Source organism: Trachypithecus francoisi, unplaced genomic scaffold (genome assembly GCF_009764315.1).
Source record: "Trachypithecus francoisi isolate TF-2019V2 unplaced genomic scaffold, Tfra_2.0 Lachesis_group11, whole genome shotgun sequence".
Lineage (NCBI taxonomy): Eukaryota > Metazoa > Chordata > Mammalia > Primates > Cercopithecidae > Trachypithecus > Trachypithecus francoisi.
In genome coordinates, this window is record NW_022681456.1 from 86,529,810 (window position 1) to 86,543,602 (window position 13,793).

Sequence of the window (13,793 nt, forward strand, 5' to 3'; positions counted from 1 at the left end):
AGTCAATGTCAGCCATACCTTGGGAAGCAGCCCAGTCTCAGCTGCCCTTTGACATCTTGCAAATGGATTCCAGAACTCTGCTCCCTCACCACCTCTACAACCCCACCCACGCCCAAGTCCATACCTCCAGTCCTCTGTCTGCTGTCCCCCTGCCCTTCTCCCTCTGACCATTGACCTCTGTATAGTGCTACGGGTTTGGGGGTCTCCTGGGTGGGCTCCCTGCTTCCCAGCTCCTGGCCTCTGAGGCTGGCTGATCTCCCAGAAATGGGAGGAACTGGGGCTTGAGGGACCCTGAGTTCAGGAGGCTCTGCGGAGACAGCCTGGCCTGGCCAAGACAGCCACCCAGGCCAACCCAGGGGAGGCGCCATGCTAATGGAGAGGCTGGCACTGCCCATGCCCAGATGGCAGTTTCCTGCTTCCCAGAGGGCATGGGGAATGGGGACTGTGCCAGGTAGGCATGGTGTCCCCGCCCCTGCACCAATGTCATGGAAAATGTGAAGCCTTGATCTTTGTTCTTGATTGTTCCTCCAACTTTTACAACTGGAAACTGGCGGTGTCTTTGTTCCCATCGGCTTAGGAAGGAGATGTTGAGGGCTGGGGACGGGAGGCAGCCGAGTCAGCAGCTGGAGATGTTGAACTGGTTGCTTCCTCAGACCAACCATGACCCCTTCTCTCTCACTTACATGCACTCAGTTTACCCATCAACAGACAGTACCTTAACAGCGCCAGTGGGAGTGGGGATGGGAACAGCCTTCACCGTCCTTCCTGAGCAAGCCATCTCTCCTTGCCCAGGATGGACGGCCGGGCTGTCCACAGCCGTGATCCCCACCCCCTGCTCCAGATACCTCTGGCTCCTCTAATGCCCATGGTGGCAAGCAGTTCCCAACTTGCCTCCTTCCTCAGGGCAGGTCCGGTGTGTTTGTTTACCTCAAGATCCAATTAGAAATTGATGGTAGGGAAACCACTTTGCCAGGTGGCTCCCTTCGGCTATGTGGGGCCCAGCCTCCTGGTGCCCCCCTGTTCCCTCATGGCCAGAGTTCATGGAAACTTCTCAGGTCACTGACTCTCACCTTCCTTTCCTCCTCAGGAGGGCAGGCCCAGCCCCACTCCCTGCAGCCTGGCCCCTCCTTTCCCTGAAGGCCCTGCTGTCCTGGTGCAGGGTGGAGAAGGGCAGGCCTGGGGACTGGACAGCAGCAGGGCCAGGGTGGTCTGCTGCAAGGGGAGATGCACCTCTGCTTCCTGCGACCTTGGCAGTGAGCCTGGGGACAGGGGTGAGGCCAGAGAGGGACATAGGGGCCCTGCCCAAAGCAAGGGAGGACAGCGGTACTAAGGCAGAAAGGAAGAGGGCATTGTGTTCACGCGCAGCCCAACCTGTCACTCAAGGACTCCTAGACGCTGGTAGAAAGCTCCTCCCAGGAGCCTGCTATCCAGTCGTGAATGCAGGTGTGGGGGGTGCGCAGGTGTGTGTGTGGGTGCGCAGGTGTGTGGGGGTGCGCAGGTGTGAGGGGTGCGCAGGTGTGCGTGGGTGTGCAGGTGTGTGGGGTGCGCAGGTGTGTGGGGTGCGCAGGTGTGTGGGGTGCGCAGGTGTGAAGGGTGCGCAGGTGTGTGGGGTGTGCAGGTGTGAGGGGTGCGCAGGTGTGCGTGGGTGTGCAGGTGTGTGGGGTGCGCAGGTGTGGGGGTGCGCAGGTGTGTGGGGTGCGCAGGTGTGAAGGGTGCGCAGGTGTGTGTGGGTGTGCAGGTGTGAGGGGTGCGCAGGTGTGAGGGGTGCACAGGTGTGTGGGTGCACAGGTGTGGGGGGTGCGCAGGTGTGTGGGGTGTGCAGGTGTGGGGGGTGCGCAGGTGTGAGGGGTGCACAGGTGTGTGTGGGTGCACAGGTGTGAGGGGTGTGCAGGTGTGTGGGGTGCGCAGGTGTGAGGGGTGCACAGGTGTGTGGGGTGCGCAGGTGTGAGGGGTGCACAGGTGTGGGGGGTGGGCAGGTGTGTGGGGTGCGCAGGTGTGAGAGGTGCACAGGTGTGAGGGGGTGCGCAGGTGTGTGGGGTGCGCAGGTGTGAGGGGGTGCACAGGTGTGAGGGAGTGCACAGGTGTGTGGGTGCACAGGTGTCAGGATGCGCAGGTGTGTGGGGTGCGCAGGTGTGTGGGATGCGCAAGTGTGAGGGGGTGAGCAGGTTATGGGGTGTGCAGGTGTCAGGGGGTGCACAGGTTTGTGGGGTGCGCAGGTGTGAGGGGGTGTGCAGGTGTGTGGAGTGAGCAGGTGTGGGGGGTGCACAGATGTGTGTGGGTGCACAGGTGTGAAGGGTGCACAGATGTGTGTGGGTGCGCAGGTGTGAGGGGTGCACAGGTGTGTGGGTGCGCAGGTGTGAAGGGTGCGCAGGTGTGTGTGGGTGCACAGGTGTGAGGGGTGCGCAGGTGTGAGGGGTGCGCAGGTGTGAGGGGGTGCACAGGTGTGTGGGGTGCACAGGTGTGTGGGGTGTGCAGGTGTGTGGGGTGCGCAGGTGTGTGGGGTGCGCAGGTGTGAGGGGTGCGCAGGTGTGGGGGGTGCGCAGGTGTGGGGGGTGCATAGGTGTGTGTGGGTGTGCAGGTGTGAGGGGTGTGCAGGTGTGTGGGGTGCGCAGGTGTGAGGGGTGTGCAGGTGTGTGGGTGCGCAGGTGTGAGGGGTGCACAGGTGTGGGGGTGCGCAGGTGTGAGGGGTGCGCAGGTGTGAGGGGTGCGCTGGTGTGAGGGGTGCACAGGTGTGAGGGGGTGCACAGGTGTGTGGGGTGCGTAGGTGTGAGGGGGTGCACAGGTGTGAGGGAGTGCACAGCTGTATGGGTGCACAGGTGTCAGGGTGTGCAGGTGTGTGGGGTGCGCAGGTGTGTGGGATGTGCAAGTGTGAGGGGGTGAGCAGGTGTATGGGGTGCGCAGGTGTCAGGGGGTGCACAGGTTTGTGGGGTGCGCAGGTGTGAGGGGTGTGCAGGTGTGTGGAGTGAGCAGGTGTGGGGGTGCGCAGATGTGTGTGGGTGCACAGGTGTGAAGGGTGCGCAGATGTGTGTGGGTGTGCAGGTGTGTGTGGGTGCACAGGTGTGAGGGGTGTGCTGGTGTGAGGGGTGCGCAGGTGTGGGGGGTGCGCTGGTGTGTGAGGTGCACAGGTGTGAGGGGGTGTGCAGGTGTGTGGGGTGTGCCGGTGTGAGGGAGTGAGCAGGTGTTTGTGGGTGCACAGGTGTGAGGGTGTGCGCAGGTGTGTGTGGGTGTGCAGGTGTGAGGGGTGCACAGATGTGGGGGTGCACAGGTGTGAGGGGCTGCGCAGGTGTGTGGGGTGTGCAGGTGTGAGGGGGTGCACAGGTGTGGGGGGTGCACAGGTGTGAGGGGTGTGCAGGTGTGTGGGGTGCGCAGGTGTGAGGGGTGTGCAGGTGTGAGGGGTGTGCAGGTGTGTGGGGTGCGCAGGTGTGAGGGGTGCGCAGGTGTGTGGGGTGCGCAGGTGTGAGGGGTGCACAGGTGTGAGGTGGTGCACAGGTGTGTGGGATGCGTAGGTGTGAGGGGGTGCACAGGTGTGAGGGAGTGCACAGGTGTATGGGTGCACAGGTGTCAGGGTGCGCAGGTGTGTGGGGTGCGCAGGTGTGTGGGATGTGCAAGTGTGGGGGGTGAGCAGGTGTATGGGGTGCGCAGGTGTCAGGGGGTGCACAGGTGTGGGGGTGCGCAGGTGTGTGGGGTGCGCAGGTGTGTGGGGTAACGCAGGTGTGTAGCCCGCGCTTTGGGGCCGCAGGAGAGAGAGGTTTGAGAGAGGATGGCAGTAAAGGCTGCCCCCTGCGGGGGAAGGGGTGTGGGAGGGGAGCTGCGATCCGGCGCTGGCGCAGTCAGAGAAGGGTGGGCGGTGGTTGGAGGGAGGCAGGGCATTGGCCTTGCTGGAGCAGAGAAGGGTGGGCGGTGGTTGGAGGGAGGCAGGGCATTGGCCTTGCTGGATCCCGCGCGCAGGCCTTCTCTGCTGGCGGAGGTTGCGAGGGCCGCCTCTGTCTGTCCGTCTGTCTGTCCGTCCGGGTGGTGCGCCAGGCTGCAGTCGGAGCAGGCAGTGGCTGTGGGTAGAGGAAATGGGACTTGCCGGCCTGGGGCTGAGCGCCTGATCTTTTCTTAGCGATGCTCTGCCTCCCAGGAACCATCGCTTTTGGCTGTGGCCGGGCAGGACTGGGAAGAGCCCTGTGGCCCCTGCAGGTCAGGCCGCTGCACCGCCTACATCCGATCCACCTCGCTGCCCAAGCGGGACAGGTTTTTTTTTGTTCCTTCAGATTTTGCCAGTGCTTTGCACCCCTCTCCGAGAGTTACTCAGTTACCAGTGTTGGTTTTCTATTTCCAGAGCAAAGGCAGGTCCTCCCCTCCACGGCTTTCTCCACCCTAGCGAGGGCTGGGCCTCTGCCTTCCATCCAAGCCTGAGTCCAGGTCCCAGGGCCATGGCTCCCTCGCCTTTGTGGAGGAAGGCGGGGGAGTGGGGGTGGGGGTGAGGGGTGGCACCTGAGGGGGAGGGTGCCTCAGCTGTCCTTCATATCTTCTCCTGACCTCCAACCCCACCCTGCTTTCTCCTGGACCGTTCCCATCAGCATGCTCTACCTCTCATCTCTAAAAGTATCCCTCTCCAGGATCCATCTTTGCCAGTCCATCGCACTGACCCTTCCACAGCCATCCTCCTCACAAGAGCAGGGCCACTTGCTGCCTCTACTTCCTCTCTCAGCCCCAGCCACTGCTCCACTGCAGCTCTTCACATGAAACTCGGCCTGAGGAGAGCTTCTGTGCCTCCCATGTCCTCTCCCAGCAGCCCGGACTCAACTGACTCCCCTCCCGAGGCCTTCTCTTTTCCCTTCTGCTCCCGCCATGTGGCGCTGCCCTTCTGGTTCCTTCTTGCCTTGTCTGTGATTCCTTCTCAGGCCTCTTGGCAGGTTTCTCTTCAAAGTGACTGGAAAGCCAGTGCTGCATGGACTTGGTACTGCCATCCCCTCTGCCGTATTTCTGTGGTTTAGACACCATCTGTATGGTGGCAAACCCCATTCTTCCTCTGTGTTCTGACTCCCAGAGCAGTTCCCCTGGACAATTCTGTTGGAGGCCTCGCAGACATTTCAACGTAATGCATCCAGATGACAACCCTTGATTCCCCTCTGTCACCCCCAATCTAACCTGCCTCACCTTCATCTTTCTAGTTGCTGAAGAGTGTGGTCCTTGGTGCTGCCTTACCTTTCACATCCAATATACCGTCCAGTCCACCAGATCGCACACAAAATGCACTTGCTTTTCCACCATTCATCTCAATGGCCACCATGGCCCTGGTTTTTCTAAGCCACCATCCTCTCTTACCTGGACTCCACAGTGGCCTCATGACTGGCCTGCCTGCTGCCAACCCTCAGCTCCTCCATTTCAATTTCCAGGAAGTATGAAGAATTGTCTTTTGGGGAAGATCACTTGAGGCCAGGACTTTCAGACCAGCCTGGGCAACATAGCTTGACCTCACCTATTAAAAAAAAAAAAAAAATCAGCCAGGTGTGGTAGCATGCACCTGTCGTCTCAGCTACTCAGGAAGCTGAGATGGGTGGATCACTTAAGCCTGAGAGGTCCAAGCTGCAGTGAGCTGAGATTGCACCACTGCACTCCAGCCTGGGTGACAGAGTAAGACCCTGCCTCAAACAAACAAACAAACAAACAACCAGAACTGTATTTTAATAGCTTTCAGTTCATGATCTCTTTTCTCCTGAAGCTTTCAGTGTGCCCACGCATATGTGCTGTGTGTGTGCACATGTGCACGTGCATGTGTGTGTGTTTGGAATGTTACCATAGCCTGTAAGGCCCTGAGTAATTCTGCACTTTTCCCATTTTCCCAGTCTTATCTTATACCCTTTATCATTGGCCAGGTGCTTGAGTCTTTCATTTCCCACTAGTCAAACTTCTTTCCCTACCATGGGGCCTAGAATCCCATCCTCCCCCAGTGTGTGTGTGTGCGCGCGCGCACACACACACACACACACACACCGAACTGGCCCCGTTTTCATTCTTCATGTCCACGTGTGTGTCATCTCTGCAGAGAAGTTTTCCTCACTGCCCTGTCCAAACCAGCCCTCCTCTTCTAATTTCTAGTTCAGTCCTCTATTTAGTTTCTTCTCTTAATAGCATGGATTGTACTTAGTAATAATTGTATTTATTTGTTTCTTCACTTTCACCTTTGCTGTTCACTCCAGAATGTAAACTCCACAGGGCAGGGGCTACGTCTGATGTTTCCGTCATTGTAACCCCAATGCTTAGCAGATGGCTTGGTGCTTGGTAGGTGTGCAATAAAAATGTGTTGGATGAGTGAATGAATAAATTAATGAATGGTCCCAGCTGCTAAGGTCATTTAGGATCTGGTGGGACTGGAAGACAGGTATGGAGGAAGGGAAGACTGTGATTGGTAGAAAGGCACGGCCTAAGTAGCCTTTCCAGACTTCGCAAATAAAACTACAGGATACCGGTTACATTTTAATTTCAGATAAACAATAATTTCTTTTAGTATAGGTACATCTGACATTCAAATTTAATTGGGCATCCTATATTTTATCTGGAGACTAGGTGAATGAGGAGGGTGTGGTGGGAGGGGGTCCAGGCCTGATGGAGTAATGGGGCCCAGGGAGTGTGCAGAGCCCTGGGGTCAGGTGGAGCAATTGTGGAAGCTAATCGGGCAAGAGCAGGGCACATCATCACAGCACACCCGTATGGGACACTCCCAGGGTGATCCTTGGCCCAAGAGAGAAATGAGGGGAAGAGGAAGCGCTGAGAGATGGTGAGAGCTGGGTGGGGCTGGGGGGAGGTGGGTCCTGGGGTTCGGGTGGGGACTCAGGTCCTTGCGCCTTGAAGGTGACAGAACCTGTCAGATGCTTCCTTCTCCATGACCTTCTGACTTGCCAAATTTAGCTCAACACATGCATATTGGATACCATAGAATGAGCTGGGCGTTGTGCCAGGTACCGAGGGCACAGAGATAAGTGAGACTTGTCCCTGCCCTCAAGTGCTTAGTGCTTGAGCACTGGGCAACATGATGTGGCCCTGGAGGAAGCCATAACCGGTTCCACTGTCCCCCAAACCAAAGTCGGGTACCCTCCATTTCATCCTAAAACAACCCCACAAAGTAGTCATTATTACTGCCATTCCCTAAACAAGGAAATGGGTGCTCAGGTGATTCTGCAACTTAGCAAAGGTTACACAAGAAGTCAGGGATGGAGCTGGGATGCAGTCTCCGTTTCTCTTTCCTTGAAGAACTCATCCCAGTTGGAGGGGCACGGCTCTTCAAGCCAGGTCAGGATCTAGTGGGGGCTGGAGGAGGTAAGTAGAGGGAGGATTCTTCTGGGCTTGGCAGTGCTGCCCTGCAACAAGGGCAGAGCACAGGCTTCAACGGCCTCTTTATGCTAGGGCCCAGCAGGGCTGCCTGGACGTACAATAGGGAAGGCCATTAGCACATGTCCACTGACGTTCTGGTCTTGCCTACATCTCCATGTAACATGTGTGACATTGAACGTATTGTCTACAGCCCTCACTCCTCTGGAGGCTCTAAACCCTGGGGAACATAAGCAGTGTGAGAGAAGGAGCTGGTGAAATGCTAACTCCACCAGGTGCAGTGATTTGTACTTGTAATCCCAGCATTTTGAGAGGGCGAGGCAGGAGGATCATTTAATCCCATGAGTTTGAGACCAGCCTGGGCAATGGAGGGAGACCCCGTCTCGACAAAACATAAAAAAAAAAAAAGTAGTCAGGCATGTTGGGGAGTGCTGCCTGTAGTCTCAGTTATTTGGGAGGCTAAGGCGCGAGGATTTCTTGAGCCCAGCTGGTTGAGATTGCAGTGAGTCGTAATTGTGCCACTCCACTCCTGCCTGGTGACAGAGCAAGAATCTGTCTCAAAATAAATAAATAAATAAATAAATAAAATAAAATAAATAAAGCTAACCCATCCTGTTCCCCGAACCTTCAAGAAGCCAATCCTTCTAACTCTGGGGGTGCAGCTGGGCTCATGTTCCTTTGCTTGGAAATTTCTTAAACTAGGTTTGGCTTTGAGAGCTCATCCTGCCCTCCTTCTCCCCCCAGGAAGGCCAGGACCTGGCTCCATTTTTACTGGTGGACTATCTTGGGCCTCAGAGATCTCTGAGGAGGGAGAGGCTATATAGCTCACCTTGCTCCCCCTCCCCACGGTCTTCCATGCCCAAGAAGTAGAAACTCCTACCTAACTTTGTCCCTCCCAGTGGCGTGTGTGGCAAGTCACTGTAGCCCAGGTCTCTGAGAATCAAGATGACCTTGGAACTTGCTGTTCAATGAATTCTTTTTCTGTCTTTCCAGTTCCCCGTGGCTCTATCTCTTTATTTTCCTTTGCATCATCTCTATGTCATTTCACAATTAAATAATTAATTAATTTTCAGGCAGATGCAGTTTGGGTATAAGGAATCCTCTCCTTGGGACCCTCATAAGACTGACATGTGGGATTTCCTAGCTCTGGATCCAACACCTAACGAGTGAGTCTAAACATCTACTTTGTGCCTTTTCCCAATAACATTTGATCTAGTTCTTAGGGCTCTCCCTACACGTGCACACACACAGTCACACATACACACACTTGTACATACATATGCTCTCACCCATGCTTGCACATACATTCACATGTACACACTAGCGCACGGACTGCTGTCTGTAACACAAGGTGTTGGTGTGTTGGGAAAGGAGCCTCTGTCACTGACAGGGAAAATTCTTCTTCAAGCACTTTGTTGAACAAACACCATGATGGGCCATTTGGGTTGTGGAAGGCAGTCTTTGCATGGAGTGGGCTTTGACTGAGACAGAGATAACCAGCATAGGAATTTGTGGGTGAGGGATGGTTAGTTCAGAAGGAGACTGGAGAGGAAGGAGCCACAACATGGTAGGAGGCTTGAGTCCAAGTAGAATACAATTCCCCGTGGTGGGAATATGGGGAGGGGAAAGAGCTGAAAGACTTTGAAGGACAAAGATTATAGTAATCAACATTATGACTGATTCTGTTATGCAGCAAAGAACTGCCCCTCAGTTACTTTCAGTTCTATAGTAGTCCACATGCAGTAGACACCGCCTGGTCTTTGTGGTAACATCTTAGAGAAATTAAGAAATATGGGCTGAATTGCATGTTTGAATCAATGGAGGTGGAGGTGGAAATGTCCACAAGAGGTAAGACATTAAAAAAAGAGATAAAATTCCATAGAAGCAGGAACTTAGAGCCAGAAGTGACTGAAAGAAACATAAGCTCAACTCCATTCCCACCTCAAACATTCCTAGAGATATTAGGATTAGATACCCGAATTGCACACCATTTGTGGGCTGAATGTCTGAGTACAGATTATCTCATTTCAACAAAGCTGAGTTATATGTAAATACACATATTAAATCACATGTGCGTTCACACTCACATGAGCATTACTTTTCTCTTCATAGAGCATGAATGAAGCTGTGATTTAGCAAGTATCAGGTTAATTTTACAAATGAAAACAGCCAAACCAGAATATTTTGGTTCAAAAATCACCACTGGCCTGAATGATCTGGTTTGGCCATCTATATCTAGCAAGTTAACCGGAAAAGTGCCAAAGTCCTGCACTTGTGCTCCCCAGGTGCACTTTTAATAGGGTGGCCTAAATCCTTGCAGGTACATAGGTATCTCTCCACACGTTATTATTAAGTAGATCTCTCCACATATTATTACATCTAATGTATATTTGTAAGCAACTCCATGATTGTCCCAGATTATCTAGGACTGATCTTTCATACTAGGCTGGTTTTCTGCAGCTACCTATCATGTGACTGACCCTAAAAAGGAGGTCATGCTAGAAAAGGCCATTATTGCTTTTGTTCTTGTTATTGTTTCATTCTCTATTAATGCGTGCTCAGAAAATGCAATGAAATTTACTATTAGCCTAAATTGTACATAACTGGCCCGCCAGTTACAGAAAGAAAAAAAAAAAAACACAATCCCAAATATAAAGCAACAAATGTGAAAATAAAGACATAAAGAAACAGGAAGAGAACAGTTACAGTGGAAGTCTTTTGAGTCAAAAGAGAGATTTGGGGTTTTACCTTTGTTCTGCTAGGGACTTGTTTTGCAAATGTGTCGGTGTCATTATTTGTCCTATGACAGGGTGGACCTAAGAGCTTTTGAGAATTGCCTTCCAGCTCTAAAATGCTAAGATGCCCTAAGAGTGTATGACCCAGGCAGATCAGCCGGTGCTTACGAGGAGTGGTCCGATATGGTAGAAACAATGCTTCTCAGGCTTTCATGTGCATGTAAAATGCGAATTGCCAGGGGATCTTGTTGAAATGTAGACTCTGATTCATGAGGTCCAGGTTTGCAATTCCATATTTCTAACAAGCTTCTAGGGTGAGCCAATGCTGCTGGTCTGTGGATCACACATTGAAAAGCAAAGCATGAAACATTAGGTCTGGAGTTAGAAGTCCCAGGCCTGTCCCTAGTTTCTTATCTTTGCTGAGCCTCAATTTCCTCTTTTGTAAAATAAAATAAAAAATAAAAATAAAATAAAATTAAAAAGTCTTAAATACATACATTCCGGAGGATGTTGTGAGACTCAAGGGAGATAACGTATTTGAAAGACCTCTACATCATAAAGTGCCTTACAAATGTTTGTTAGCATTGTTTTGAGGTTGCTGAGCTTTGCCGTCAAAGCCTCCTGGTGGCTGGGTGCTGCTGACATGGCGAGTGGGGCTGATGGAGTGATAGCAGCTCACAACCTTGCATCCGTTCCATGGTGCACTCACGTGAAGCTGTTTCTCTGGAAGCTGTTATTTACTGAGCCAGATGTTATGTGTCTCTCCCTCCACTCTCTGATTGCTAGTCTGCTTGTGCTCCTGGCCCTGACCCAGAGAGGCCACATGGCTTCCAGCTGTGCTGGGGCATCTAGAATGCATTCCTGTCTCTCCCAGCTTGTGGGCTCTCCCTTCAGCTGACCCCATGCTCAGGGCTGGCCCTGGGTGGTACTCTGCATTAGACAGTTTTCCCTGCCAGTTTTTCCCCTCAGGCAGCCAGTGTCCTCATGCCTTTCTACCCCCGTGCCCTCAGTTCACTCCACCCAACCCGCCCCCGTCAAATGCTCATGTCAGGAAATCATCTGATACATGGATTCACACCAAGTTAGCAATGCCTGATAAGACTTGGGGTGAACTCTCCACAGGGTACAAAGTCAAGATGGCAGTCAGAACCACAAGGGAATGGCTCAGGGCTAGGTGCCTGGAAAGGGTCACATTTTTGGAGATCCTACTCTTCAGTGTCCTGGATCTGTATGCCTTACCATTTTCCATTTGCAGCCAGAAACGCTCAAACTTTGCTGTGTTCCTGATCTTGCTCCTGACCCGTATGAGTGTGTCTGTGAAAGCCAAGATTAAGTCCTTTGATTTTGTAGACTGATGTGAGAATCTGGCAGGTCCGACTTTCTTAGCCATGAAGATGCTTGGGCACAGCTACCACAATTGATCTGCTTCCTGCATGTGACAGTCATGGCAGCTGAAACTTATATGTGGGACCTGTGTGTCCTGGTGCTGAACACCCTCCCTGGCAGCTATAACACTACCCCTTCCTTTCTTGTTCAAGTGAATTTCATCTAAGTAAATAAGAGTATTATTATAAAGATAATTTTGATTTGCTCTGATTATTATTTTTTAAGTTTTCTTAAACTTCGGTCCTTTTCTTTTTTTGAGACAGAGTCTCAATCTGTCACCCAAGCTGGAGTTCAGTGGTGAGACCTCGGCTCACTGCAACTTCTGCCTCCTGGGTTCAAGCGATTCTCATGCCTCAGCCTCTCCAGTAGCTGGGATTACAGGCATGTGCCACCATGCCCAGCTAATTCTTTTCTTTGTATTGTTGGTAGAGATGGGGTTTTGCCATATTGGCCAGGCTGGTCTGGAACTCCTGACCTCAGATGATCCGCCCGCCTCAGCTTCCCAAAGTCCTGGGATTACTGGTGTGAGCCACCGTGCCCAGTCAACTTTTGTTCTTTTCTTAATGTCAGTAACAAATAGCAGCATTTAATTCTTGACTCTCTGTTCACTCCAATATTGGAGCCATAGACAACCTACTCAAGAAGGGGATTTGATTCTAGACACTAACCCCACTGAATACCTATTATGTACCAGGCTGCCAACCTTTGAAGATACAAAGATAATTAAGACATGGGCACCACATTGCCAACAGGAAAGGGAGAGGGGGGCTTGCCTTCTATGGACATAATATCCTCTAGGCTTTTATCATATCAACAGTACCTCTAGGCCAGGCACAGTGGCTCACGCCTGTAATCCCAGAGCTTTAGGAGACCAAGGCAGGAGAATTGCTTGAGCACAGGAATTTGAGATCAGCTAGGCAGCATAGTGAGACTCTGTCTCTACAAAAAATTTAAAAATTAGCTGGATGTGGTGGCATGTGCCTGTGATCCCAGCTACTCGGGAGGCTGAGGCAGGATCCTTGATTGAGCCCAGGTGGTTGAGGTTACAGCAAGCCATGATTACACCACTGCACTCCAGCCTGGGTGACAAAGCAAGATCCTATTTCAAAAAACAAAACAGAAAAATAGTACCTCTACTTGCCTTTAAGGCTCTTTCCGCCCCTCTTTCATTCCTTTTCCTTCCTAGATAAATCTTGCTTTTTGCTTTTTTTAAGTTTGTCAGGTTTATTAATTCTCTCAGAACCCAACTTTCGAGTTTGTCATTATTGTTTCCTGATTCATTGTTTTGCTTTTTTGTTTCTTTCTACTTTCTTTGAACGTTCTCAGTTTTTGAATTGAATATGTAGCTCACTAACATTCAATCCTATTTTCTAATTACATTTAAAACCATACATTTTCCTATAAAAACTATTTTCAGCCTGGCGTGGTGGCTCATGCATGTGATCCCAGCACTTTGGGAGGCTGAGGTGGGCAGATCATGTGGTCAGGAGATCCAGACCATCCTGACTAACACAGTGAAACCCTATCTCTAGTAAAAATACGACAAATTAGCCGGACATGGTGATGCGTGCCTGTAGTCCCAGCTACTTGGGAGGCTGAGGCAGGAGAATTGCTTGAACCTGGGAGGCGGAGGTTGCAGTGAGCTGAGATCGCGCCACTGCACTCCAGCCTGGGCGACAGAGCGAGACTCCATCTCAAAATTAAAAAAAAAAAAATTTTCACTGCATCCACAAATTTTGATGTGTATTGTTTTCATTATTATTTGGTTGTAACAATTTCATAACCATAATTATATTTCTTTGGTTTAAATCATTTAGGGGAGCACTAGAAGTTTTCCAAATAAATACTTTATTTATCTTCTTGAAATTGAATTTTCATTTCACTTTATTATGGTCACAGAACATATAAACTTTTTTGGGTGTTTTTTGAGAAGTGCTTTAGGATTTACTTTTATAAATATTTTGTCATCTGTTCTTAAAAAAGGTGTGTCTTGTCCATTTTGGGGAGTAAGATTTTATATACATCTAACAACCCAGGACTTAATAAGTTTTGTTCAAATTATTTCTATTCTTATTCGATTTTTAGCTTCTTAAGCTTCTTATTTCTACAATGATGAGTAGAAATCTCCTACTCCGTGTATTCGTTAATTTCTCCTTATAATTGTCTCAATTTTTGCTTAATGTATTTCAAGCCTATATTGCTAAATGCGTGCAGATTTAGTCTTATTGTATTGTATCTTCCTGATATAATATCTTTAAGTAATGATCTTCTTTATTCCTATAATGCTTGTGGGGTGTTTTTTTGTTTGTTTTGCTTTAGACTCTGTTTGTTCTGATATTAATATTGCTACAGCCC